This window comes from Lissotriton vulgaris, chromosome 8, assembly GCF_964263255.1.
Source record: "Lissotriton vulgaris chromosome 8, aLisVul1.2, whole genome shotgun sequence".
Classification (NCBI taxonomy): Eukaryota; Metazoa; Chordata; class Amphibia; order Caudata; family Salamandridae; genus Lissotriton; species Lissotriton vulgaris.
In genome coordinates, this window is record NC_141696.1 from 327975381 (window position 1) to 328000629 (window position 25249).

At 44.4% G+C, this 25249-nt stretch overlaps 1 pseudogene across 1 annotated transcript in view; it reads left to right on the forward strand.

The window, feature by feature from the left end:
- LOC147697001 (suppressor of tumorigenicity 14 protein homolog) overlaps positions 1-22394 on the forward strand; it is a 381221-nt pseudogene extending 358827 nt beyond the window's left edge. The window contains exons 17-18 of the transcript XR_015299131.1: positions 5803-5939; positions 22116-22394. The product of XR_015299131.1 is annotated as a suppressor of tumorigenicity 14 protein homolog (transcript). The remainder of the gene's footprint in view (positions 1-5802; positions 5940-22115) is intronic.
- The last annotated feature ends 2855 nt before the right edge of the window (positions 22395-25249 follow it).

Genomic DNA, 25249 nt, shown 5'->3' on the forward strand with positions numbered 1-25249 from the left:
TAGTTGCAAATTCTTAGAAAATGGTGATTTCCTATGAAGATTCACATCTACTTTGTTGTGTTCTGAAAACAAATCACATTCCCCTGTACATCACACCTTGCAGTTGCAGTACAACTCACAGCAGCTTTTCCTCAATTTATTTCTGAAGCATACCGAGACTCTTCTGCAGCTGTTCCTCAGGCTCACTTAAAGTTTGTACTCCTTGTTCTCTGATCTTGGATGCTAGGTAAACTTAGAAACAGATCGCCATCTTGATAAACACAAGCTTTTAGCTTAATTCTCCTGGCTCACATCCCATAATGGAGGTTTATGACACCTTAACTAAGTAGGACGGTTGTTAGAAATTCGGTTTCTGGTTGGCAGAGGTATGAATCCTGCCTAAGTAGGAATCACAATCCTAGTAACGGTAAGCTGGATACACAAAAAGATTGCCTGTGCTCACCCTCTGGTAGCTTGGCACAGAGCAGTCAGGTTTATCTAATGAGGTAATGTGTAAACTATTTGTGCAACACGCAATAACACAGTGAATACACCACAAAAAGACTCATATAGGTTTATAAAAATAGATTATTATTTTATAAACAAAACAAGGCCAAAATGACAAAAATGTAATGTATTGAAGTTGAGATATTGACTTTTAAAATAATCAATGCAGTAAAGCACTTAGAAGAAAGTTGCCCTAACAAGGTTATGTTAGGTCACACTGGACCGGGGAAAAGTCAAAGTTCAGGACGACCTTGTGGAGCCCAGGCCAGCTACAGGACCCACGCATGGCCCGGTGAACAAAGTACTTTTCCTGGTCGCAAGCAGAGAGATACCTCAATCTTCCCCACGCAATATAGGTGATGTGTTCCTTCTGTAGACAGGTGCCGGAGTCGAAAAGTGTCAAGTGATGCACCAGATTCTGCCATGAAGTTTGTCCACCCTAAGCGTGGAAGGGTATACTCAGATGTGAGTCCCTTGCTCATTGCACCATCAGGATTCAAGCAAGCCGGGCCGACGACGGCTGAAATGCCAGAAACCGGTCCCCGGAAGCTTGTTTCCTTCCCAGTGTAAGAATTGGCTTGGTAGTTTAGTTTGCCCTGTTCCCATCATGCACTGGGACAGGAACAGACTAATTTGCATATAGCCAGGTTCTGAACTGGGATGGTGCAGTGAGCTAAAAAACAGTGTTGGATCTAGCCCTGATCTCTTGACTGGGTGAGAGTATTCTGCTTAATTCAGAAACTCTGTCCATCACCACCCCTTGTTGTTAAATATTTTGTCCACCCTAAGCGTGGAAGGGTATACTCAGATGTGAGTCCCTTGCTCATTGCACCATCAGGATTCAAGCAAGCCGGGCCGACGACGGCTGAAATGCCAGAAACCGGTCCCCGGAAGCTTGTTTCCTTCCCAGTGTAAGAATTGGCTTGCCCTGTTCCCATCATGCACTGGGACAGGAACAGACTAATTTGCATATAGCCAGGTTCTGAACTGGGATGGTGCAGTGAGCTAAAAAACGGTGTTGGATCTAGCCCTGATCTCTTGACTGGGTGAGAGTATTCTGCTTAATTCAGAAACTCTGTCCATCACCACCCCTTGTTGTTAAATATTTTGTCCACCCTAAGCGTGGAAGGGTATACTCAGATGTGAGTCCCTTGCTCATTGCACCATCAGGATTCAAGCAAGCCGGGCCGACGACGACGGCTGAAATGCCAGAAACCGGTCCCCGGAAGCTTGTTTCCTTCCCAGTGTAAGAATTGGCTTGGTAGTTTGGTTTGCCCTGTTCCCATCATGCACTGGGACAGGAACAGACTAATTTGCATATAGCCAGGTTCTGAACTGGGATGGTGCAGTGAGCTAAAAAACGGTGTTGGATCTAGCCCTGATCTCTTGACTGGGTGAGAGTATTCTGCTTAATTCAGAAACTCTGTCCATCACCACCCCTTGTTGTTAAATATGAAGTTGAGGGGAGGCATCAATCTCACTGAGGTGCAGTGGTGGTGATATGCTGTCTGAAGCATCAATCTCAGGAGGCTAAGTGCCGGTTCCTATGGGATGAGACAATTTTACTCCTACAACTGGGTTGATGCACAAGTAAAGCTACATGCATATAGGAGTTGTGTAGAAATCCATGTTCAAGTGTCTGGGCCACTTACAGTGAGCTAGGCACAGTAGCAGGGGTAGAGACTTTGATTTCCCTGAGTCTCAAGCAACAGGAGGCAAGTCAACAAGCCTTTGGCAATCACTAGGAGGGAAGGCAAAGTCAAGCTCTCCTTCAGGAGAGACATAGAGCACCAGGCAGCAGGGTAGCACAAGAGAAAAGCAGGCCTACCAAGTCTGTAGTCCAAAGAGGAATTCTTTAAGCAGCACAGCAGTCCTTCTGAGAGAGGTTCAGTTGAAGATCCAGAAGTGTATACATTTAGGGAGTCAGAGTTCCAGTATTAATAGCCAAAAGTGCCTTTGATGAGGAGGGGTAACTTCAAAACAGCTCTCTGAAGTGCACAGGTTCCCCTTTCAGCCCAGACCTGTCTGCCAGGCTTTCTATGGGGAGTAAACCAGCCCTTTGTGTGGGGACAGGACACTATCTATTCACGTAAAGTGTTAGCCCCTCCCTTCCATCCTGTCCAGGCAAGGCCATCAGAAAGCAGATGTATGTAATGGGTACTCAGACCCACCTATACTTCCTCCATTCATGGCTTTCTAGAGGGAATGCACAAAGTCTAACTGCCACCCACCCCAGACGTGTATTGGAGACAGGCTGTCAGGCACACAGAGCAGTAAGTAAGGAAAAATGTCCACTTTCTAAAGTGGTATTTCTAAAATAGTCATGTTAAATCCGACTTCCCCAGTAAGTAGGATTTATCAATAACATTCAAAAAGTAAGAAACATGAAAAAATGACTCCTCTCTGATTAGTGTATTAAGGAATTCCCAATGTTAACCTATGAGAGGAGTAGGCCTCGCAGTAGTGAAAAACGAAATATGCTGGTTGTCACTACTAGGACATGCAAAACAACAGTAAATGTCCTACCTTTTACTTACATACCACACTGCCCTCAGGGCTACCAAGGGCCTATCTTAGGGGTGACTTATTTGTAATAAAAGGGGAGTTTAAGGCTAGGCAAGTAGTTTAAAAGGCCAAGTCAAAGTGGCAGTAAACTGCACACAAAGGCAGTGCAGTTTGAAAGTTAGACAGGTTTGAAACTTCTGTGAGTGGCACTGGCACAATCAGTGCTGCAGCCCACGACTAGAATTTAACTTACAGGCCCTAGGTATATGGTATACCACCTTACAAGGGATTTACAAGTAAATTAAATAGGTCAATCAGGTATAAACCAAAGACACACATGTTTTGGGGAGAAGCACATGCACTTTTGTACTGATTAGCAGTGGTAAAGTGCTCAGAGTCCTAAGGCCAACAAAAAGATTCAGCAAAACGTGGAGGCAAAATGCAGAAATATTTGGATAAGACCACTGTAAGGCTAAAAGGTCTAACAATAAGCACCTAACTTTCTGTCCTTCTTACTTAAAGGGTCACGGTCAATACTTTATTTCCCCAAGAAATATAAACCTTGTTTGCTCAAACAGAAAATGCAATGCACAGATTGCTAGTCAGATTCACAGATTATGGCTGCAGGAAGGCTCTGACCATTAATTGCAATAAGACAAAGAGTATGGCATTAAATCCACCCACTAGACTAAAGAGAAGGCTAATGATAAATGAGGAGTACACTCAGTGTGTCAAACATTACGATTATTTGGGGATACGGTTTACAGAACAACTGAGTTGGAAGGACCAGTAATGGAAGGCAAGTGAGGTTTTATCACAGACGGTAATAACATTTAGACAGAAAGCAGGTGCTAAAAGCATCAGTACAATTCTTCACACCTATAAACAGAAAGAAGAAGTGGCTGCACTAAATAGGGCAAAGCAGTGGGGTATGGAAACTTACAGCTGCTGCAAGTATGTGAACATAATTTCTAAAGGGCTTTGTTAAGACTGGGGCCTGGCACTCCCTGTTAGCTCTCTATGTAGAGCTTGGCCTTACGTCAATTGCTGAACTCGCTGTATTAAAACCAGTGCTGTAACGGATTATGTTGGTGAGGAACCTGAAATGCCAATTTACTTAACCGCATCGCTGCTGCGGTGATCTTTGCGCTGCGCGGCTTTTTTCACTTTTCCGCGTTACATAACGAGCTCAGCTCGTCATCAGCACAAGCCACCCGTGGCTGATGACGAGCTGGGCTCGTCATCAGCATCGAAGGGGTTAAAATCACTGGAAGATGTAGATAGTTTCAGCAGTGTGAACTGAAAGAGTTAGCTGTCCCCCGTGAAGAGTATACTGAATGGTTTGCAATAGGGGCTCCTATGAACCGACCAAAGTAGGGTAGGTCAGAATACTATAAAGCTCATAAAGGATTATTAGCAAATGTTGTCGTGGGAGATGAGTGTTCCACAATTAGACCTGCAGGAAGACCAAGGTAGTAAGTTGTATCTGTATTTGATTTATCCCAAACGGAATTGAATTTAAAATATCTAGTTCAGATTGGGAACCTTGCCCACCAGAGAATATCTTGGTAGGTGTACAAGACGTCCTGTGAGAAGAGAACTCTGCGATTGCGTATTTGGAGGGAAGGATAATATATTGCATCTTCTGTTTTTGTGCACAAAATCTGTTTTTCTGCACAAAAAATATGGCCCCTGCCTCTACTTAGACAGTATGGGATTAATTCTATTAGGTCTCTATTACCCTTCTGTTTTAGAATAGAAGATGAATTCATTTTTAACTCTATAGCTTCATAGTTACGGCAGTTTGGCCAAGTATGAAAGAGTTGCCAACTGCTGCCAACAAACGACCCTGCATTGCTGAAATGCTCTACTGTACGGTGGACGTTAAAAGGCCACCAGTGAAACTGTTCTAAGGTGACACCTGACCGCTTTGCAAATGTTTCTGCATTTGCTGTTTAATTGTAAAACGGATTATGCGAGAAGCATGCTTAATTTGTTCACATTCTAACTAAGCTAAGCTGTTATTATTACTGTGCAAAGATAGTTGTATCTTTTCTGTGACATGCTAGAGGCATGTGCACTAATTGTAAAAATATGTAGCTAACTGAAGGACAGTGTAGAAATGATTTTATTATTTAAAGGTTAGATTGTATTAGAATTCCTTTAAAAGTAATCTGAACCATGTTCTTACTTTCTGTATCTATATAAGCACCTTCACTTTGACAAGTCGTTGATAGCTAGATGCAGATCGATTAGATAGATGTTGGAACAACTGCAACATACCCTTTATTAGATTCTATTAGGTGAAATGTGGTTTCTAGATTTTGGGCTACTGTTTCATGTGTTTTTATCCATATTGATTTTTAAGTGAATATTGTTATATGCTATTGTAAGGCCAATAGCTAAAACAATAAAGATTGATTTGATTTGATAAACCTGAAATGAATAACTTGACACCCCACATTTTCCTTGGCCCGACTGCTTTTCAAGACTGGACAAGTGTTCATCCCGCATTAATGAACACTGTAAATGAATGGATTCTCCTAAATTATTTTTTATAAAGAATGCTAAATTATTTTCAAGGCCTAACTGGAAGATTAGGGAAGGCAGGAGATTTTCCAGCGAAGTTCGATAATGAAGACTAGTATTGGTTCAGCAAAGACATGGTTCTTAGCATTACTGAACTATTAATACAGTATTTGGTCCTATTTTTTCAGACTTTGAGAGATGGATGCCCTTAGAAATCTTGCTGTTGTGTGCAATATAAGCCTAGTGATATAAACTTACCAGAGCTTCAGTTTACTTTTCTAGGTGATCTAGCAAGAGTGCTGCAAGAGGCAAAAGTTAAAATAATCAGCCAAAGTGTCTGCAACAAGCTGTATGATGATTCCATCACATCCCGGATGATGTGTGCAGGAAACCTTGGCGGTGGTGTGGATGCATGTCAGGTAAATCTTTCTCTTTTTAAGAATAACTTAGTTAAACTTAGTATTGTACCAGACTTGGTTGTTCCAGCAGTGCCTTTAAACTCCCCTCTGGCTTTTGCACCGTATCTGACTTCTAAAGCTAGGAAGCCTTTGGGCCGCTACGCGCTTCATAAAATCCTATAACATATAACATAACATACAACAAGTGTAATGGCAGAGCAACCAGCCACTACAGGGCCGCCATTTTATGTGCCACTCCAAGTCAGTAAAAAAATGAACACATAAAAAAATAAAGAAATAGATCATAGACAAAGTTAAGGGTGGGGAAGGGTCACTGTGAATTGCTGTTGATTGGCTGTAATTCCTCAGCACTACTAATGATGGTATAGTATTTACAATAAACATGAAAGGACAGAGTCAGCGGATGATGTTAGTGAAGCCAGTGTGGTGCTCAGCGACGGGGTGTGCCTCAAAAGCAGAACGAGTGAGGACCTGTGACATGAAGGAGATCCATTCGAAAGTAACAAGGGGGCATATTATCAAGGGGGTTTATCTCTGCTTTTTTGGCTTTAAAAGACAAGAAAGCGGAGATAAAAATGATCTCCCTATTACCTAGCTGTCGCTAACACCAGTTAGCGACAGCTAGTAGGAGATAGCAACCATCTTGGGCCCCACTTTGCATGTCAGAGAAATGTATCACTAATGACATGCAAAGTGGGCGTGCCAAGATGTTAGTGACTGGAAACAGTCGCTAACATCGCTATCTCCTATTACCAACTTTTGGAGATATTTGCGCTAAGCGCGAATATCTCCAAAAGCTAACACCTGCCCTGAGCAGTTCTTAGCCACGTTATCCAATGGGAGGTGGATAACATGGCTAAGAGCATTAGCTCGGTAATGCATGAATATCGCTGACTTTTCAGCGATATTCATGCATTGCGGCCGATTTTTATCGCATTTGCGATAAACCTTGGTAATACCAAGGTTTATCTGCGATAAAAATCGCTGCAGGTCGGCGATACATTTTTGTCTCTAACCAAGCAATAGCGATAATTATCGCTATTGCTTGTAATATGCCCCAAGATTCCTACGGAATTTAGAGTGCTTCAAAGAATTCTGGCACCGACACAGAAAGAAGGAATAAGCAATGCTAATTGGAGTAAAATGGTGCCACAAGGAAACAGCCCCATCAGTAGCTGAAACAAACTTACCTAAGACCACCAAGTCCGAGTCCTGAGGCAAACCCTTAAGCAGCATAGGGTTTGAAACGCGTTGGCTTGTGCTCATGGGATCAACAGTCGGGTGTGCCACGAGGGAATGCATATATCTTTTGGTCCCCCTCAGACAACAGCTTTTGAACTAAGATTTCCCTGAGCGTTACACATAGGCAGGACAAACGGCAGTAGCCTTTGGGTTCACATTTGAGTGTCCACCAACTGTATTTGTAAATTACGGACTGGTCATCTGTATCTGTCTTGTTCATGCATTTTGTGGTGTTACAGTACTACATATTGTTTTGCATGTGTAAATATGTCTTTGAAATATTTGTGTGGCCTGATGAGAGACATGAGAATAATGGTTTAATCCTTTGAAACAAGTATAAAAAGAGGTGAAATAAAAAACACACGGGCTTTAGAACAAAGCATGGAAGTCTCGTGTGAGTAGGTAAAAAACGACCTATCTGGACATTGTATTTGTTAACATAATCAGAAGTCACTCTGGCACTGAGCACTTTAAATGCTGCTTTGAATCTCTGATGCTGTGCTGCATCGTGATGCAGTGTTCCTACCACCTGCACCACACACCAGTGCCTCACATCAGCACTCGTCAGACGGCACATTCATGACCGGGCATACACCTCACCTCAGTGGCACTGGAAGTAGGGATATGGAAGGTGCTGCGGCATTTCCGTAAAAACTGAACATTCAGCACCACTTTGGTGAGAGGGTGTAGCCTGACGGCTGGAGCGTCGAGCTCAGAGCTGGGGAAACAGGTTCGAGTCTCGGTAGAGACGCTCAACATCCTGTGATTTTGGTCAAATCACTTAATCTCTCAATGGTGCTCATCTAAATCGCTCTGATACCTTCAGGAGTAGTTCACGCTACATAAAATTGCACGGAAAAAAGATGAACAGTTACAGGGTCCATCATTTTTTGTTTCTGCTGGTAGCATTTGTTCTGTTTTCAAAAACTGTAACATGTTCTCTGTGCCTTTAGTGAGGTGAACTTTTTGGTCATCAGCCCCTTTCTAGCAATTACACCAGCACCACTGGTGCACCGAGGCTGGCACCATAAACAACAAATTACTGGCTGTCCTGTGGGAGTTGGAGGGTTATGTTTTGTGTAGATGTGCATACTGTGCAAAGGCAAAATCCAGCCACTCAAAGTAAGAGGACCTAAAGGCTGAAGTGGGCTGTCCTACTGCCCTACACTGCATGCTGTGGTGGATGGAAGTTAAATGTGAATGACAGTGCAGCAGACCAATGGATGAAAAGGGCTGACTGAAAGCCACTCAACGTATTTATGATTGTGTAACTGAAGATTTTTTTTTAGAAAATATATTATTGACTAACATCTGACCTAAAAATAGCAAGCATATTCGCAGAGACGTGTTAGAAATAGATAGATGCTAATGTGACTATTTGCATGCTGCTGTAAAGCTGCTCTGAATGTTTCCATACTGTGTAATTATCAGAGGAAGGGAAAACAAATATGACCTGAATGCATGATTTCAGGATAACTCTGCAGAGTTCAACAGGAGACAGGAAGTATGCCAAGCAATCAACCAAGAGAAAATGGGAGAACAAACAATGAAAGGTGTATTTTACAACGTGTGGAGTGAAAGGAAGTCATTTGTGAAAAATACAAACGTGGACCTACTTTAATAAAATAATGTGTTTCTTCAGCTGATGTTATCATGTTAGTCAGTGTAACCCAAAACTGATTATTGGAGAATTAGCCTTACTAATGGGTGTCCAAAACTGAAAATTTAAAGCTACCTAGGGCTCCTTATGCATCTGTTAAAAGACCAATGTGTACTGATAATTGCACAACAAACTCAGTGGTTTGTGATCGGCCCACTTTACATTAAAATCAGAATGAAAGCTCAGACCTGAAGAGAATGAGAGGCGCCCCCCGCGCCTAGGGGAGGGGGCCCTTAGTAGCTCCATGGGGCTGAGCCTCCTCTGGGGCCCTGGAAAGGGGAGGGCTGGCTATGGAAAGGCTGGTCGTGGTGATGTCATGGGGAGGTGGCACAGAAAATGAAAACAAGGTATTTAAGGTTGTCCCCGGGGGGATTCCTTCTCTTTGTCCCTTCAGACCACAGCATGGTTACAGAAGCATCGTCAACCACCCACCCACCCGGCAGTCGAGCAAGGCTTCAAGGAGGCGGAGCACTGACAGTTAACAACAAAGGGGGATGCACAACAATAGAGGTGCAGCCATTCGATGGACCCCAGGAGGGAGTACATTTCACGTTAGGCAGGGACGAGGGACTGACCTGCCGGTAGTCCTTGATTCTACTGCCCTAAACCACAATGTATAGACTGAGTGCAATCTTGGGGATGCTGCATGTATTCAGCTACCCCGGTGGGCCGGTGCGGTATGCGTTGCCCTGGATATCAAGTAATGCAACTGTTGGCTGTAGCTCGTTGGGGCCTAACGGCGCAATGTGCGCAGCAGAATGGGACATTGATGGGCCGAGACGGCCGAGTACAAGAGTTCAAATATACGGCCAAGTTCTAGTGTACGGACGATTTAAAAGTTAAATTGTAAGTTTGTACCTTATTTCCTTATTGTTGGCTGTAGCGCGTTGGGGCCTGCCGGCTCAACGTGCGCAGCAGAGTGGGCGACGAGTTAAGATGTTATGCCAATTTCCAGTGTACGGCCCAGTTCAAAAGTTAAAGTATAATGTCATACCTAATTTCCTTACTGCTGTTCACATGTTGATGCAGATAAAAGTGATGCTCTGAATAATGGTTATATGCCCAAGGAGGATACCTATGTTGGTAATGGTCTGTGGTGAATAACTTGGATTAATGTGAATAAAAGGCTACGCCATAGACAACATACCTTGATTCTTTGAGTTCTTGGGCGTAGATTGGGCAGTAAGGTGATGGAATTTAGGGAGGAGGGAATGTCTCATTGTGCACTTACTATCACCTTCTGCTGGACAGCTAAAACGAGCTCAGCGAAGCAGAACTATGTGTATATAAAATATACATGGCATTTGGAAAGCCAGTGGTGAGACAAATTGCAATTCCTCCCATTACCGAGCGGAAGCTCCTCCGCTATGGCGGCAGAGCATCGACACCCCTGCCAGCCTCAAAATTTGAAAAATCAAACAATATTTTTTAAAATTTATTATCGTTTTATTTTTCTTCCATTGAATGAGGCTTGGGGGTGGGGCCATCACGGGGCAATTCAGGAGAGGGATTCGTGAGTACTGCCTTCAGTGTGCATGTGGGTTTCGTCAGCCGTCTCAGGACGGTCAAACCCACATGCGCACTGAAGCTGTCTCAAACCCAGCTGCGGTTGCCGGGTTGGAGACAGCAGGCGCAGGCACAGGCTCCCAGTCTCCCTGGGAGCACAAATTGTGGGTACTCAGACCAATCCTGATGCTGCTGTCATGCATGAGAGCAGAATCAGGATTGGCCGCAGGGGAGGCTGGGAGCCTGTGCTGCAAAGAGGAAGAAACAGAAGGACTGAGTTTCGACGTGCGCGATGTGGTAGGTAAGTTGTTTTTTTATTTTTTATTTGACTGTTTTTGTCTGTCTTCGGTCCCCCCTCTGACCCCGCCACTCCAACGGCATACCGGCTACTGCTGCCATTCTACTTTTGCGGATTTGATGTAATGCTCTACGTGGCCAGAGTATGCCCAGTCCTTTGCTCACTGTGCCACTGGAAGCAAGCTGCAACCAACAGTCGAGCCCCAGTCAGGGAGAAACCCATTTGGGTTGCTAGTTTTCTGATTCTGAGAGGACCTGCCAATGGCAGTCCATGCCGGAGTGTTCCTATTGGACCAGAGTCATGGCTGTTTAATACAAATGGCTGGGTCTAATCTGAGGCGGCTTAGGGGCAAAAGAATGGTGGACTGGAATACTATCAGAGCGATTGCCATGGTAAGATAAATTACAAGCATTCCTCCTCTCACCTTTTGTGTGTTTATTGTTTGAAAATTCTTTCACACAGGACAGTTTGAAATGGCAGAATTCAAAATAGTATGTGTATGATGCACTTGGAATGGAAAATAGTCTGCTTCTGTTTGAAGCAGTGAGAGTGATGGTAAAAGCTGCTGCAGGCTTGTTTCCCTTTCTGAGGCAGAGCAGTTTATTTTGTTTTCTGAAACCATAGTTTGTAATCTTTCCCTAGGTACAAGTTCTGACCCATTCTCTCCACCTGCATAGCTACAAGCAGTGTGCCCGTGCCAGGTTTGCAGTGAATGAAGCTCCTGCGACACGGCCAGCACCACAGCAAATGCTTGAATAATTGCTCTTCCCAAAGATCCCATGGCGCTGAAGGCATGGGCGTAGGAAGTGTGGGGGACGCGGGGGATATATCCCCCCCGCAGATTTTTGATTGGGGGAGACACGGGGTACAAGGGTGGGGGGGGCGAGGGGACAAAAGAATTTCCCCTCTCCCTTCTGTTATTCGCAGGGCCATTAGCGCGCGAATGCGCTGCCTAATGGTCCTGTACTTGACCTGTGACCTCACCTGCCGGCAGTCAAAGAAGCCACCCACCCTCTGCCCTTTGTTATTCTGCAGTAAGGCTTGGCCAGTCTGGGTTGGGCTGAGAAGGAAAAAAAACTCGCCTCTTTTCCGTCATGCCCAGAGAAGGCAAGGACAGTGTCCGCTTCTCCTGCTCTGCCTCTTGCAGCTGCCCTCATCCTCTCTCTCTCTCTTTATTCCTCCATCTCTTTCTGTCTCTGTCTCACTTATCCTTAAGTGCTGATTTCAAAAGACAGCTGTTACATACTTTCTCTTGCCTCTCCTTTTCTTTATTTGTTCCCCCGACTGTGGCTGGAAATGTCCTCATTTTCTGACTGGGTTTTATTCCAAAGTACAATCTCGGGACGGAGAGAAAAAAGTATCAAAATAAAAATAATTAAATAACCAAATAAAGCAATACAGAGTGGTCAGCAGACAGGCCAGATTGTTATTTACACCCATGCACCTTAGCGCTGCATTACAGAGTTTTCCAGTGAAGTGCTACTTTCTTTTTATCTTCTTTCTTTGAACAACATTTTTTTACCAGGGTGGGGAAGTGCACCATTCATAAAGTGACCGCAATACCTGGTTGAGGGGTGTAGGGGAAAAAGTTTAATATGATAATTTTCAACTGTTTTAATTATTTTATCCTACAAAATGTGTACCGCAGCTCTGTGTTGAGGGATTTTGTCTTTTTTAAACCAAACTGCTTACATTTTGTAAGGATATAAGCAATGGACATTGAAACGGGTCCCTTCCTGATCCTGTAGTCATGTCCTGAACTTTTCAGGTATAATCACTTACTGATTTCTGAATAATGAGTTTAAAACCGTTAAGGTAACCATGTTGTTCCTGCTTACATTTCAAATGTGTTGCTCAAGCTTGCATTCAGTGTTTTGCTCTTTACAGGGTGTTACTTTTTTTCAGGCAGCATTTTACTCTTGTCCAATGCATAATTTGAATTGAGTCTCTGCACAATTGGGTTGTAGCTGAAGGCAGTGCCAGTTTCTCCCAGTGGGGCAGTATGGTGTTCAGTGTGGGAGAGGATGTGGCACTCTGGCCAGAGCTGCCAAATTTGGAACTGGAGTACCATTTTCAGCCTTCATGACCAGTCCACCAGACCACACTCCTGACAGAGCTCATTCCGATGCTACACCTTAGAAGGCCCGATAGACCTTAGAAGCCCTGGTGTCTTAGCACCAGCAGGTAGACCCTAATGGTGGCAAGTGTGAGTTAACCTTGAAGGCCTGTCCACCACAATTCATGCAGTTCACCTCCAGTCTTGCGGGCAGGCATACGAAGAAGCACACACTAGAGCGACAGTGACTCTGTCACTGAGGTCACAAGACCCTTGAGGCCAGTCCACCTCGCCCATTGGTACCTCCATTGGACTTTTTCATCACTAGTAGTGCAACTTACCAGGGGTTGGTAATGTTGGATTTGCATGCACATGAAACTTAGGGGGTGATTATAATGGTGGGATTGCCACATCACCGCGTCGTTGACAGTCCCACCGCCATTGATGATTGCATCACTGCCCGCCATATTACAATGGCGGGCGGTTCCCTGGCAGTCGGAGAGACCGATCGCCATGCACCCTTCTCCCTTCCATAGGGAAGGGAGATGGCTGGGATCCTTGTGTCTTTCAGAAAGGAGAGAAAAGGGTGTTTCTGCTCTTCAGGAAGGATGTATGACATTACTCATGCTTTTACCACGCATGCTTTTACAACGCAGTTTTTACAACGCATGCTGTTACAACGCATAGCGCTTAGGGGGTGCTGGATAGTGAATAGTTTAATTTACTATTCCAACTCCAGTCCCCGTGGATAGTAGGGAAGGTGTTGGATAGTAAATTAAATCAACAGAAGAGTTGCACGTGTGCGCGCCCCTCCCGTCGCACTGCGAGAGTGGGAAAACTTCCCTCATTTTTAATCATGTATTCCAATTTCTTCAATGGTAATCATGTTTATCCATAGTAATCAGACTTTTTAAACGTAGTTATCCATTTTTCATTAACACACCGCTGAGGGACGATACACAGCACCCGATCGCACGCAATCACAAATGGAGTATACAAGTAAAAAATGAAAATGACAAGGGAAGGAGTGCATTCTACAACACTGAACTTTTTGCTATGCAACATTCTCGTCCCGACAGTAGTTTGCACCCACGTTGATTCATGAGAAGATACAAATAATTTTCGGAACACTAAGCACACTTCTGCGGCAGCGAAGGACTGGAGTGCAATCTTTTAACATCCGAACAAATGAGGAACGGCTTTTGACCTGTTGACCTTAAATCATGCATCATTTAATAACATACGCATTTCCAAATGAATGTTGGCAGTATGGTGAATTTGATTTATTTATGTTAAATATTGTTACGTCACTGATATTATTATTCATCTGTTTACAATCGTATCGCACGTAAAGTAAGAATTATCAATGTGGAGGTGTGGGGTTCTGAGTATGATAGTAAATGCACTGGGGATAGGGCAGAGAGGTTGAATTGTGGTAGTTGTAGTTCGAGAGTAGTACACATGCAACCTGACGCAGGTATGACAAAAGGTCAGATGGTTACGAATCTTGTCAGGATTGGGTGATGCTAGGTAAAGAGGCGGGTAAAATCCAACGGTTCAAGTAAAGATTAGACACTTTGGGGAAGGTGGATGAGGAGGTCAGGTCGCTGCCCGTGGCTTTATCAAGGTATTGAGAACTGCTCTGGGAGAAGGGGAAATGGCAATAAAGCATGGTTTTTATTTAAATATATTGTTTTTGTAGCACTTGGGCCGGGAATGTGGTATTAATTCAGTTGGTCACTTAATTTACTGAGAGACGGGACGCACTGGCGCAGAGGAGGGGAAGGGTCGAATGTTGGTTTATTTTTATTTATTTAACACTCTTAAAGGATAACACGGCCATATGGTTTAGCACTGGGATGATACGTTAGATAGGGAGGTGGGGACCACAGAAGGAACTTAAGATGATAAGTTTCTTTTTGTTTTTGATCACAAACTGAACAGTGAAGGTTAACAGGGAACAACTGTCTGAATTGTTTCTTATTTTATAGGACCCCCTGACGAAGAGCCCACGAGGCTCGAAATGCATTGGGTAAAATATTGATGAGCTCACTCTGCTTCACCTTTTATTGAATATGTTGCTGTGAAAAAGCCTCTGGCACTCAGTATGCATTGAAAGACGCTAAAAAAATGAAAAATAAAATGGGAAGTGAAAGTATGCTGTCTCAGCGGTGTGTTAATGAAAAATGGATAACTACGTTTAAAAAGTCTGATTACTATGGATAAACATGATTACCATTGAAGAAATTGGAATACATGATTAAAAATGAGGGAAGTTTTCCCACTCTCGCAGTGCGACGGGAGGGGCGCGCACACGTGCAACTCTTCTGTTGATTTGAATCTTAAGCTGTGCTGAGGGACGATACACAGCACCCGATCGCACGCAATCACAAATGGAGTATACAAGTAAAAAATGAAAATGACAAGGGAAGGAGTACATTCTAGAACACTGAACCTTTTGGATAGTAAATTAAATCCATTCCCTATCCTAGAGCATCCCCCCAGCGCAATGCGTTGTAATGACATGCGTTGTAATAGTTGCGTCGTAAAGGCACTGCGTGGTAAAAGTTGCGTTGTAAAGGATGTTTCCCCTTCAGGAAGGATATACAATGCAGAAAGGGCCAGAATAGCCACTCTGGCATTTACTTTGTGGGCTGCAAGCTAATGATGCTTATTTTAAGTTGGTGTCTGCAGGTGACGCGTAACTGTATTCTTTGTTAGAGACCGGTACATTATTTAAACCATCAGACTGTAAAACTGAACAAGAGAAAGGCACAAAGAGTTGTTGGCAGGAGGAAGGGAAATATGGAAAACAGAGAAAAAGGTGAAAGCAAAGATGAGAAAGAACCTGGAAGAGTAAGATAATGTGGAGGGAGAGTATGCTGGTGGATAAAGGAGGCAGGAGATTAAATCACATAGACAGCCTTGGTATTCAACAACCCAGCTCCGCTACAGATTCCCTCACTACCACCCTTTAATAGTGCTGCTCAAGTCTCCATAACCACTCTCTCAGATGCATTTAATTAGTTATACAGCGCCACTCATACCAGTGCAGGGTGTCAGTACTTTACATCATTCACACTACACAGAGGCAGTCAATCATAGGTGTGTAAATCTGTGTATAGGAAATGTTGAATAAAACTACAGGGTGTAGGAGTCACAAGTCATCCATACTTGTAGACAGTATTGTTTAAGAGTGCTTGATCTGGATGTTGGAAAGTGGGTTAATACTAGGGGCAAATGTATATCTGTCCCCGGCAATAAGGACACTACCTCAATATATAGCTTTGTACCGGTCTTCGAAAATTATTCTCATGCTCAACCCTTGGTAGCTTGGCTGTGAGCAGGTATGTAAAGCATTTAAAAACACTGATTCAGTAAATAATTACATTGGATAAAATCATTGGATTTTTTTCATTTTAAAGAGAAAAATATTTTGTATTTTTATAAATTGGTGTTGGATTTTTATTGTGTGTTGTACACAATAAAAATCCAACACCAATTTATAAAAATACAAAATATTTTTCTTTTAAAATGAAAAAAATCCAAAGTAGGGAACCGGGATATGACTTTTGAAAAATTTAGCACGATATAGCACATAGAAACGTATATCCCCTTTGGGTACATCTGGTCACACTAGACCTGCTCAAAGTCAAATTTTCAGGCCGACCACGATGAAGCCCTGCGGGGCTACTCCTTGCGTTAGATCTCGGTCAAAGTTTTTGCTTTCTGACGTATAAACTTTTCTGGAGCTTTTCTTCACGGGGTCCGTCGAAGCTCTCAGTCAGCCCTGATTCAGTGAGGGTTCGCAGGCTTGCCTTGCAACGAACTCACGGTCAAACTTATGGAAGTCCATCCTCCGGAGCTTTCCAGCGGAACGAGCTAGGGGTGCAGGCTGACACACAGTTGATGGTGGGTGGCTTGGCTCTCATTGTTGGCCCCGGTCACCTTTTCTAAGTTCCGAATTAGAAATGTTTTCGGGGCTTTTTCTTACAGGGTCCCTCAATGCTTTTCACTTGGCCGGATTCGGTGAGGGTTCGCCAGCTTGGGTTTCCACCTACGCCCGATCAAACTCTGGAAGTCAGACCGCTGGAGCTTTTCAGCGGGAGGAACCTGGACGGCAGGACAACTCATAGTTGATGGTTGTCGGCTTGGCTGGCCAAAACTTACTCCAAGGGTCTGGAATCTCCAAGATGGTCCTTGAACTGGACTTCAGTTCCCTCAATCTACTTGGAGAAAACCCTTTCAAATTCACTGGTAGATCTCCAGGCTGGGGATTCTTGGGGGTGGTGGCCCAGGTGTGCTCTGTTAACCTTCAGCTTGAAGGGAGTCCACTCTTTAGTCCTTTTGAAGCAAGGTAGTCCATAGGACTGTAATTCCAGATGTGCAATAGGCACAATCTTCAGTCCAGGGCCTGGCTGGTTCAAATCAAACTCCTCAGCAGGGACCCTTCTTCTCCCAAGTTTGAAGCAGCATCATCTGAGAGACGTTGTCCCTTTCAGATACTTATTCAAAGTTCTCTGGGTCAAGAAGGAGGACACTCCTGTCCAATGAGGTGCAGGGCAATCAGGGTATGACCACATCCTCTAAAGTGTGGCATTATTTTCCCAAAGAGAGCACAATTTCTCCAAAATTCATCATGGCTGATTTTCCAGCAGAGGGAGCAGAACTAACTAAACCAGCCGACAGGATGGCTTCATCTACCTAGGTCCACTCCCCTTACATCTGGGAATTCCTCCTTAAACCCCCCATTTGGCTGTGGGTGAGGTGTAAATGAAAGTGATTTTTCCAGCTTGTCTCCTTCTCTTGAAGAGCATTGTTTACTACCCCTCCCCCTGGCTCTGGCATTCCTATGCCCAGCAACCTCTACTCCCAGGCAGGCCTCCTAACTCTGGGGTCATTTTTCACCTCTTCAAACAGCCAGTTCAATCCACTTACCTCTGACCAATAAAGGCAGGGCACTAGAGGGCTGAATTGTGGCTTGCAGATAAGAAAGTCTTCTAACTTCTTGTCTGTACATTTTAGAATAAATTCAACAATACCACATTGTTGCATTTATCATTAACATTCTTCTGAGTCCTGTAATCCTAGTTGTATGGCTTTCCTTTCTCCAGTTATCAATTAATAACCTCTTGCAATGTTAACCTATGGGCTGGGGATTTGCAATGGAAAAATTAAATGATCAATTTCTCCAATACCAGGGCCTATATAAGGATCCTCCTTATACCTACAGGACCCCCCACCCCTACAATACATAGGAAAGACTTTGGGAGTTCTGATTATATCAAAATATTGCAAATCCTCACTTCACAGTGCTTCTAGCACAAAACCGATTTTGGGAAGCACTTTACTACAATGTAGGCAGTGAAATGTGCAATTTCACTAAACCCAGGGCATATAACACTCATTTTATAAGGGCCCTCCTTGTAGATACCTGACCTCTCACCCCTGGGACACCTAGGGGAACCCCTGGGGATACATTGTAGTTTATCAATTTGTAAGTGCCCCAAATCCAAAAGTCAAGATTGGGCACAATTTGCATTTTAAAAGCAGTCCTACAACACGGGCCTGCTTTTAAACTGACCTCAGGCTACTGCAGTGCACATATGCAAGTGCAGGAAGGGCTGCTGGCCTCTAAACCACTATGCCCTAATATATACTAGGGACTTCAAGGTAGTTTCAATCCCCATGCCCTATTATGTACTAGGGACGTATAGGAGAGGTCATGTCAATCATGGAGGTACCCTAACCCATAGTGCACCCTAGTGTATGTAGGTGTTGTTACTGTATTTGTAAGTGTCTCTTTCAACATAGCACTGGCCCTGGGCCTGGTTAGGCAGAGGCCAGGGTCAGTCAGAGTGAGGTACCACCAGTACCAGTCAGCAAAAAGTTGGGGATTGCCCAGGGCTCAGATGGCTTTGCAACACTAGAGAAGCACAAACACAGAATTTAAAACATAGCACCATGGTTGGGGGCTCTCTGTAATAATCAGAATTGATTTCCATCCTAATGAACCAATTTTCCAACCTTAGGATAACGAAAGACTGGGTAAAAATCATAACGTTCTAATCTATACCCTGCAGTTTTCATGCAGCTCTTTGATGACGGTTAATAGCTCACTGTTCAATGTTAGGATTTCAACTTATAAACTGCAAATAGCAAAAGAATCTCTCAGACAAAAGCAGTAACTCACTGACCTATTACATTATATGCATTTTGTGATCTGCGTGGTACACGTTCTTTGCAGCAGGCATATTAACACATTGTGGCTACCGTACCATGAGTCAAAACTTCCAGTAGTCAGACCTCTGATCTCTCTCAATAAAGATCATTAATCACCAAAGTTATCTTCAAATTTTTATTGTTGCCTGAAAATTGCTGGAGACCAGGAATGCAGCAGCAGGTACTTTTCAAACCATAATGCACTTGCAAACACGACTCCCCCACCCGAAGTCAGCAACCTTTTCTGCTTGGTGCATTAAGATGCAAGATTCATATACATGTTTTTTTAACATTTGGTCTGATTACTATGTGATTGTAAATAACAATAAAGCATACATGCAAACTGTGACTACATGCCTGCTTTTCTCAATATTTCACTTTAGAACTATGCGACTGTATTTGTTTAACGGGCGGTAATTTGTATAGGGTCAATGGAAAGTCCACAAGGTTGTCCATGTCCCCCCAAGAATTTTAGTGTCTCCTACGCCCCTGGCTGAAGGGGTTGCGGAAATGATGAGGCCCTCTAGAGATTGGTAAAGGTATCTTCAGCTAGGATGGTGGCATAAGAACAGTCAGGGTGGCTCTCATCACTAGAGTGCGAATGAGACGCTGCGCTAGTGCAGAGCTGCATCCCTACAGCTGCTTCACGATGGCATTCATTATTTAAAACTTGCATTTTGGTGCTCAAAGCAGTGGCAGAAGTGTGGAACTGAGATCTGGAAATGTGCGAGCTGCCTGAACAAGCATGCGTAAGCCCCTAGAATGGTGGCAGAAGTATATGAAAGAAAAATCACAGATTGTAGGGATGTGCACACGTGCACTTCAAGGTGGTCCTTGAGCACTGACTAAATCACTGACACCCTCAGCTTCAAACTGAGATGTACACAAGCTATTTAATGCTGCATGTACTTTCCAGGCAGCATAACAATGGCACAATTACGTAAGAAGCACATGTTGCCATGGAAGTCCCTGGAAGAAGAGAACTACTTTGTGCTTGGATGGGCTCCTTGTGAAAGGGCAGAATGCCGTAAATCATAGTGAACGTAGCCGGTGGTTCTAGTATGCTGACCCAGTGCTCCATGCAGCATGCTGCAGTGGGCAAAGCAAAAGTCTGAATGACACAACAAACCAATGAATAGGGGAGAGGATGTGGTCGAACGGGCTAGGGTGGTCCATCTCAGATCTGGGGAACCAGGTTAGAGTCTCAGCAATGACGCTCAACATCCTGTGATTCTGGGCAAATCTCCCTGTGCCTAAGAAAAAATGAATGTTCTTGTGTAACGTAACTGGTGTTCATGTAAAGCACTCTGATACCCAATATCTTCAGGTCAAGTTCGCACTATATAAAACTCCGAAGAAAAAAAATCATGAAGAAGGTTGGCCGAAAGCCCCTATAAGTAAGTGTTTTATGCATCTGATTTTGGTGAAATCAAAAGCCCATGGCATACACCAGACATAAAAACAAAACAGGAAAATCATCAAAATTCACAATTTTTATCCATTGAATTATACAACGAAAGCAATAAATGCACGCTAAAAACACATAAAAAATATTGTGTATTTACTTAAACTATTGCTAATTGATTGTAAAAACAAACATAACCAGAATTTTAGTGTTAAAAGAATATTCTAGAGGGTGCACACAAACTGTACTTCATGTGCCATCTCCTGGCCATTTAAGAATCTCAACAAAAAAAAAGGTAGGATTTTTCTCAGAGAAAAGTGGTAACTTCAGACTGGGACTTTTTTAAATGTCCTGCATGGAAAGACGAAACATGACAGAGCAAGCATCTGGCGCCCTCTTGTGGCATTAGTTATATTAGTGTACTGTTTATTTTTTTTAAACTTTAGGTTCTGAAGGGCAGTGACGAACACCTGGTGCCGCAATACACATGCACCACATCTCCTTTATTGTGCTGGGTGCACCCAGCATAATGAAGGAAAATGCGGCACATTATGGTGAATGCACTGCCACCACGGCTCATTTAAAGTCGCTCCATATTTCACAATGCAGGCGGCCACTCGCCTGCACTTTTAAAGGGGATTAGAGACTGCACCTGCCTGCAAGGGGATGTCTGGGCACTCCCTCAAGAGGGCTTCTCTCAGGGGCGCACTGACAGTGCGCTTCCTGAGAGCTTTTTTCCCTCTGCGCCCTTGTTTGTAATACAACATGGTACAAAAGGGGGTGATGATGGACGGAGCATCTGAACCAATCAAACACTCACACCCAGTCAACAGATCTGGGTTTAATCCATCACCGTCCTTGAGCCTACTCTGCCACCCCATTTCAGACATGGCCATATGCAAATCAGTCTGACCCTGTGCCTCATGGGAACAGTCCAGCCTGAACTGCCAAGCCATGCCTTCCCTGGACCGGAAACAAGCTTCCGAGGACCGGTTTCTGGCATTACAGCCGTCTTCAGCCAGGCTTGCTTGAATCCAGTGGCAAAGTGAGCAAGGGACTCACGTCTGAGCATACTCTGCCAACTTATGGCGAACAAAGCGGTACAAAATGGGGTGGTGATTGACGGAGCATCTTAACCAATCAAACACTCACATCCAGTAAACAGATCTGGGTTTAATCCATCACCGTTCTTTAGCTTGTAGTGTAATACAACATGGGCACAGAGGCAAAGGGATTCCCTCATTTGCAAGGGGCATGCCCCCAATCAAATGGCGCATGCCCCCAATCAAATGAGGGAACTTATAGTGCGCCACTTAAAGGTTTGCACACTGTCAGTACGCTCCCTGAGAGCCGCCACTTGGAGGGGGTCCTAAGAACCCCCAAGACATCCCCTTGCAGGCGAGTGCAATCACTGACTGCATCCACCTGCAGGGGGATCTCTAATCTCCTGTAAAAGTGCAGGCAGATTGCCATCTGAGCTGTGAAAACACAGAGCAGCTTCAAAGCAGCTGCTCCGTTTCTCACATGAATGCCTGCCCTGGGGACAGCGCACTCACCCCAATACGGTGCATTTTCCTTCATTGCGCTGGGTGCACCTTTTGAAGTAAAATGCGCCATATGAATAATGCGACCTTAGGTCTTCTATTTTCCAATGCCTACTAACAAGTGTGACTTCTGCAGCAACACATTTGTATTCACCTCATACCACCATGGTGTTACTGCCAATGAAACATGTAAAACTTACTAGAAATGTCCATTTACCATGATGTTATTAATTTTTTCTGCAGGGAGATTCTGGTGGTCCACTGGCCTGTCTAGGACGAGGGAATAGATGGTACCTTGCCGGTATCGTCAGCTGGGGTGAAGGATGTGCTCGCCGCAGTCGGCCAGGCGTGTATACAAAAGTAACCGAACTTTACGACTGGATCTATGAACAGATTAATTGAAGAATTCATAATAAACCAGGAAAAATTGATTTCTGACCAAACAAATTTTACAGAGGGAAAGCTGCACAAGTTTACAACACTTTTATAGCATTCGAACTATTTTTACAACTGCACAAATTGTATTTTGCTGCCATTTCTTTACACCCGTAAATAATATTTATGAATCAAGATACATTTTGGAAATGTCCAAGCTACAAGTTTAATCCATCAATGATGGTATTTTGATTGCGTGTTTTCAAATTTTCTTTCAATAAATGAAGCCAGCATTACATGCAGAAATTTTGGATTTGTGGAAACTCATATTAAGTCTGTACAAGTTTATTTTGACTCAAGTGCCATTTCTGCCATTCTTGTATTAAAGAAAGAAAGCAAGACCTATGCGTAGTAAAATTTATTTTTAAATCACAATAGAATATGCATGTAATAATAAAAAATGTTTGTGTTTTATAGTGTTAAAAGAAACACATTAGAACCTGGTTGTAAAACAGGCAGTGCTAAGCAGGCTCTTGTCTAATTGCCAATTTGATTTGCATATATTCAAAACCCACGAAGAGCCATTGGCCTCAGTAGAAATTCCAGGTCACAAGCTTGAAGTATTTTGTACTGGATCAAGCTCCACACTTGGTTTCTGAGCACTAGACTACAGGTGCCAACAGAAAACAAGCATTTGGAATGGAAAAGGTCTCGCATTTGCTCGAGTTTGAGCTATTGGCATTGTAAATGATAATGCCTTTTATTTATGTGTTTTGAAAACCTGCAAGCGGTGCGTAAACACCCACTTTGTAGTTATAAGTTTTTGCTTATGAGAAGCAAGGTTGGCAGTAAAAGAGGTGCAGTTACTGCCAGCCTTGCTTCTCGTAAGCAACGACAATGTAAAAAGTGCATGTTTACGCACCGCTTGCAGGTTTTCGAAATACATAAATAAAAGGTATTGTTATTTACACTGCCAATAGCTCAAACTCTAACAAATGTGAGACCTTTTGCATTGCAAATCCTTGTTGCGCTCTGTGGGGGAGGCAGCAGCAGCCATAGGAAGGAAGGGACCCTGACGCCAGACCGTGCATTTCAAAAGCAGGAAGGAAGAGGAGGCAGCTACAACCAAAACAGACCTTAGTCTTTGAATGCACAGCATATGCGGCAAGATAAGAGCAAGATTTACAGCCCTGTTTACAACAGAGCTCTGTAAACAAGGCACACTGGTTTCCAGTGCTCCACTTTAAATAAAGAAATAGTGCTCACAAGCTTTGAGTAACACCACACGTAACAGGGGCAGCTCTAGAAAATGGGAGGAGCTTTTAAAGCCCATATCATGAATACAGCATGTTTCGCAGACACAGAGCAAGCGCTGCCTAGGCGAGACCTAATAACGAAAGTGGATGGGGTTGGGCTACGGGTTATAGACAGTGAATGGGACTGGGGAAAGGTAGCACTTGGAACAGGATACTGAAAGGAAGAGCTGTGGGTGCGAACTGAGCACTGCCCCACTGAACAAAGGCAGGGCAGGCTGTGGGCGAGAATGGGAGCACAGCAAACAGCACAGGAGAATGGAATGGGGTAACAAAGGATGAAACAATGCAAGAAGAGAGGGGACCCTGAAGGAAAGCTGGCCAGCACAGTTCTGAAAGGCATGTCTGGACAACAGGGGAGTGCATGCAGGACAGTGTTAATGGGTTGGTCACCTAATGGGGGCAGAAAAGGAAAGAACTGTGTGGCATCAATATATAGGGGAACACAGTCGGACAGCAAGGCTGTAGAATGGTTAGGACCACTGATGCCAGGACAGTGGAAAGGAGTGGGCTAGACAATGTAGGCGGTGGAACAGAGCACAAGAGTGGGGAAAAAGCAGAACCTAGGCTCAACATGAGACCACTCGATGGAGCAGAGCATATTACATGCAGAAAGTTGGTTTGGGACACCGAAGAGGACACAATGGTACAGCACTCGTGCAGGGCATGGGCAGCGAAGAGGAGTAAAGGGCGATGGATGAGAAACTAGCATGGGCACCGAAGGACAGCTGGGCTTACAGTGACAACTGGTATAAAGAGGTCAAAGAATAGGAGGGGAGCCAGGTGGACTTGATCCGTTAGTTTTATATGTGAATTGTTTGAATTACTCAACAACCGAATGCAGCAGAGTAGGAAATGTCACACTCAAAGAACCATGTCTGATGTATTAACGAGCTGGGCTTATCTGCCAATTACGTCTTGATTTATTGTAACATTTTGCTCACTGCACATGGATACCATATAATCAATCAATCAATCAGTGACACTTATAAAGCGCGCTACATACCCGTGGGGTCTCAAGGCGCTGGGGGGGGGGGGGAGCCGCTACTGCTCGAACAGCCAGGTCTTCAGCTTCTTCCTGAAGGAGAGGTGGTCTTGGGTCAGGCGCAGGTCGGTCGGGAGGGAGTTCCAGGTCTTGGCGGCCAGGTGGGAGAAGGACCTTCCTCCTGTAGTCGCTCTTCGGATGCGGGGGACGGCGGCGAGGGCGTGGTTGGCTGATCGGAGGTGGCGTTTGGGAGCGTAGAAGTTGACTCGGCTGTTGAGGTAGCTCGGGCCTTGGTCGTGTAGGGCTTTGTGTGCGTGGGTGAGGAGGCGGAAGGTGATTCTTTTGTTGACGGGGAGCCAGTGAAGGTCTCGCAGATGTCCGGAGATGTGGCTGGTTCGTGGGATGTCGAGGATGAGTCTGGCTGAGGCGTTCTGGATCCGCTGGAGTCTCTTCTGGAGCTTGGCGGTGGTCCCGGCGTAGAGGGCGTTGCCGTAGTCCAGTCGGCTGGTGACGAGGGCCTGGGTGACGGTCTTCCTGGTCTCGGTGGGGATCCACCAGAAGATCTTCCGTAGCATGCGTAGGATGTTGAAGCATGCCGAGGAGACGTTGTTGACTTGCCTGGTCATGGAGAGGGAGGAGTCCAGGATGAAGCCCAGGTTGCGTGCATGGTCTGTCGGTTTGGGTGCGGTGCCCACTTTGTGTGC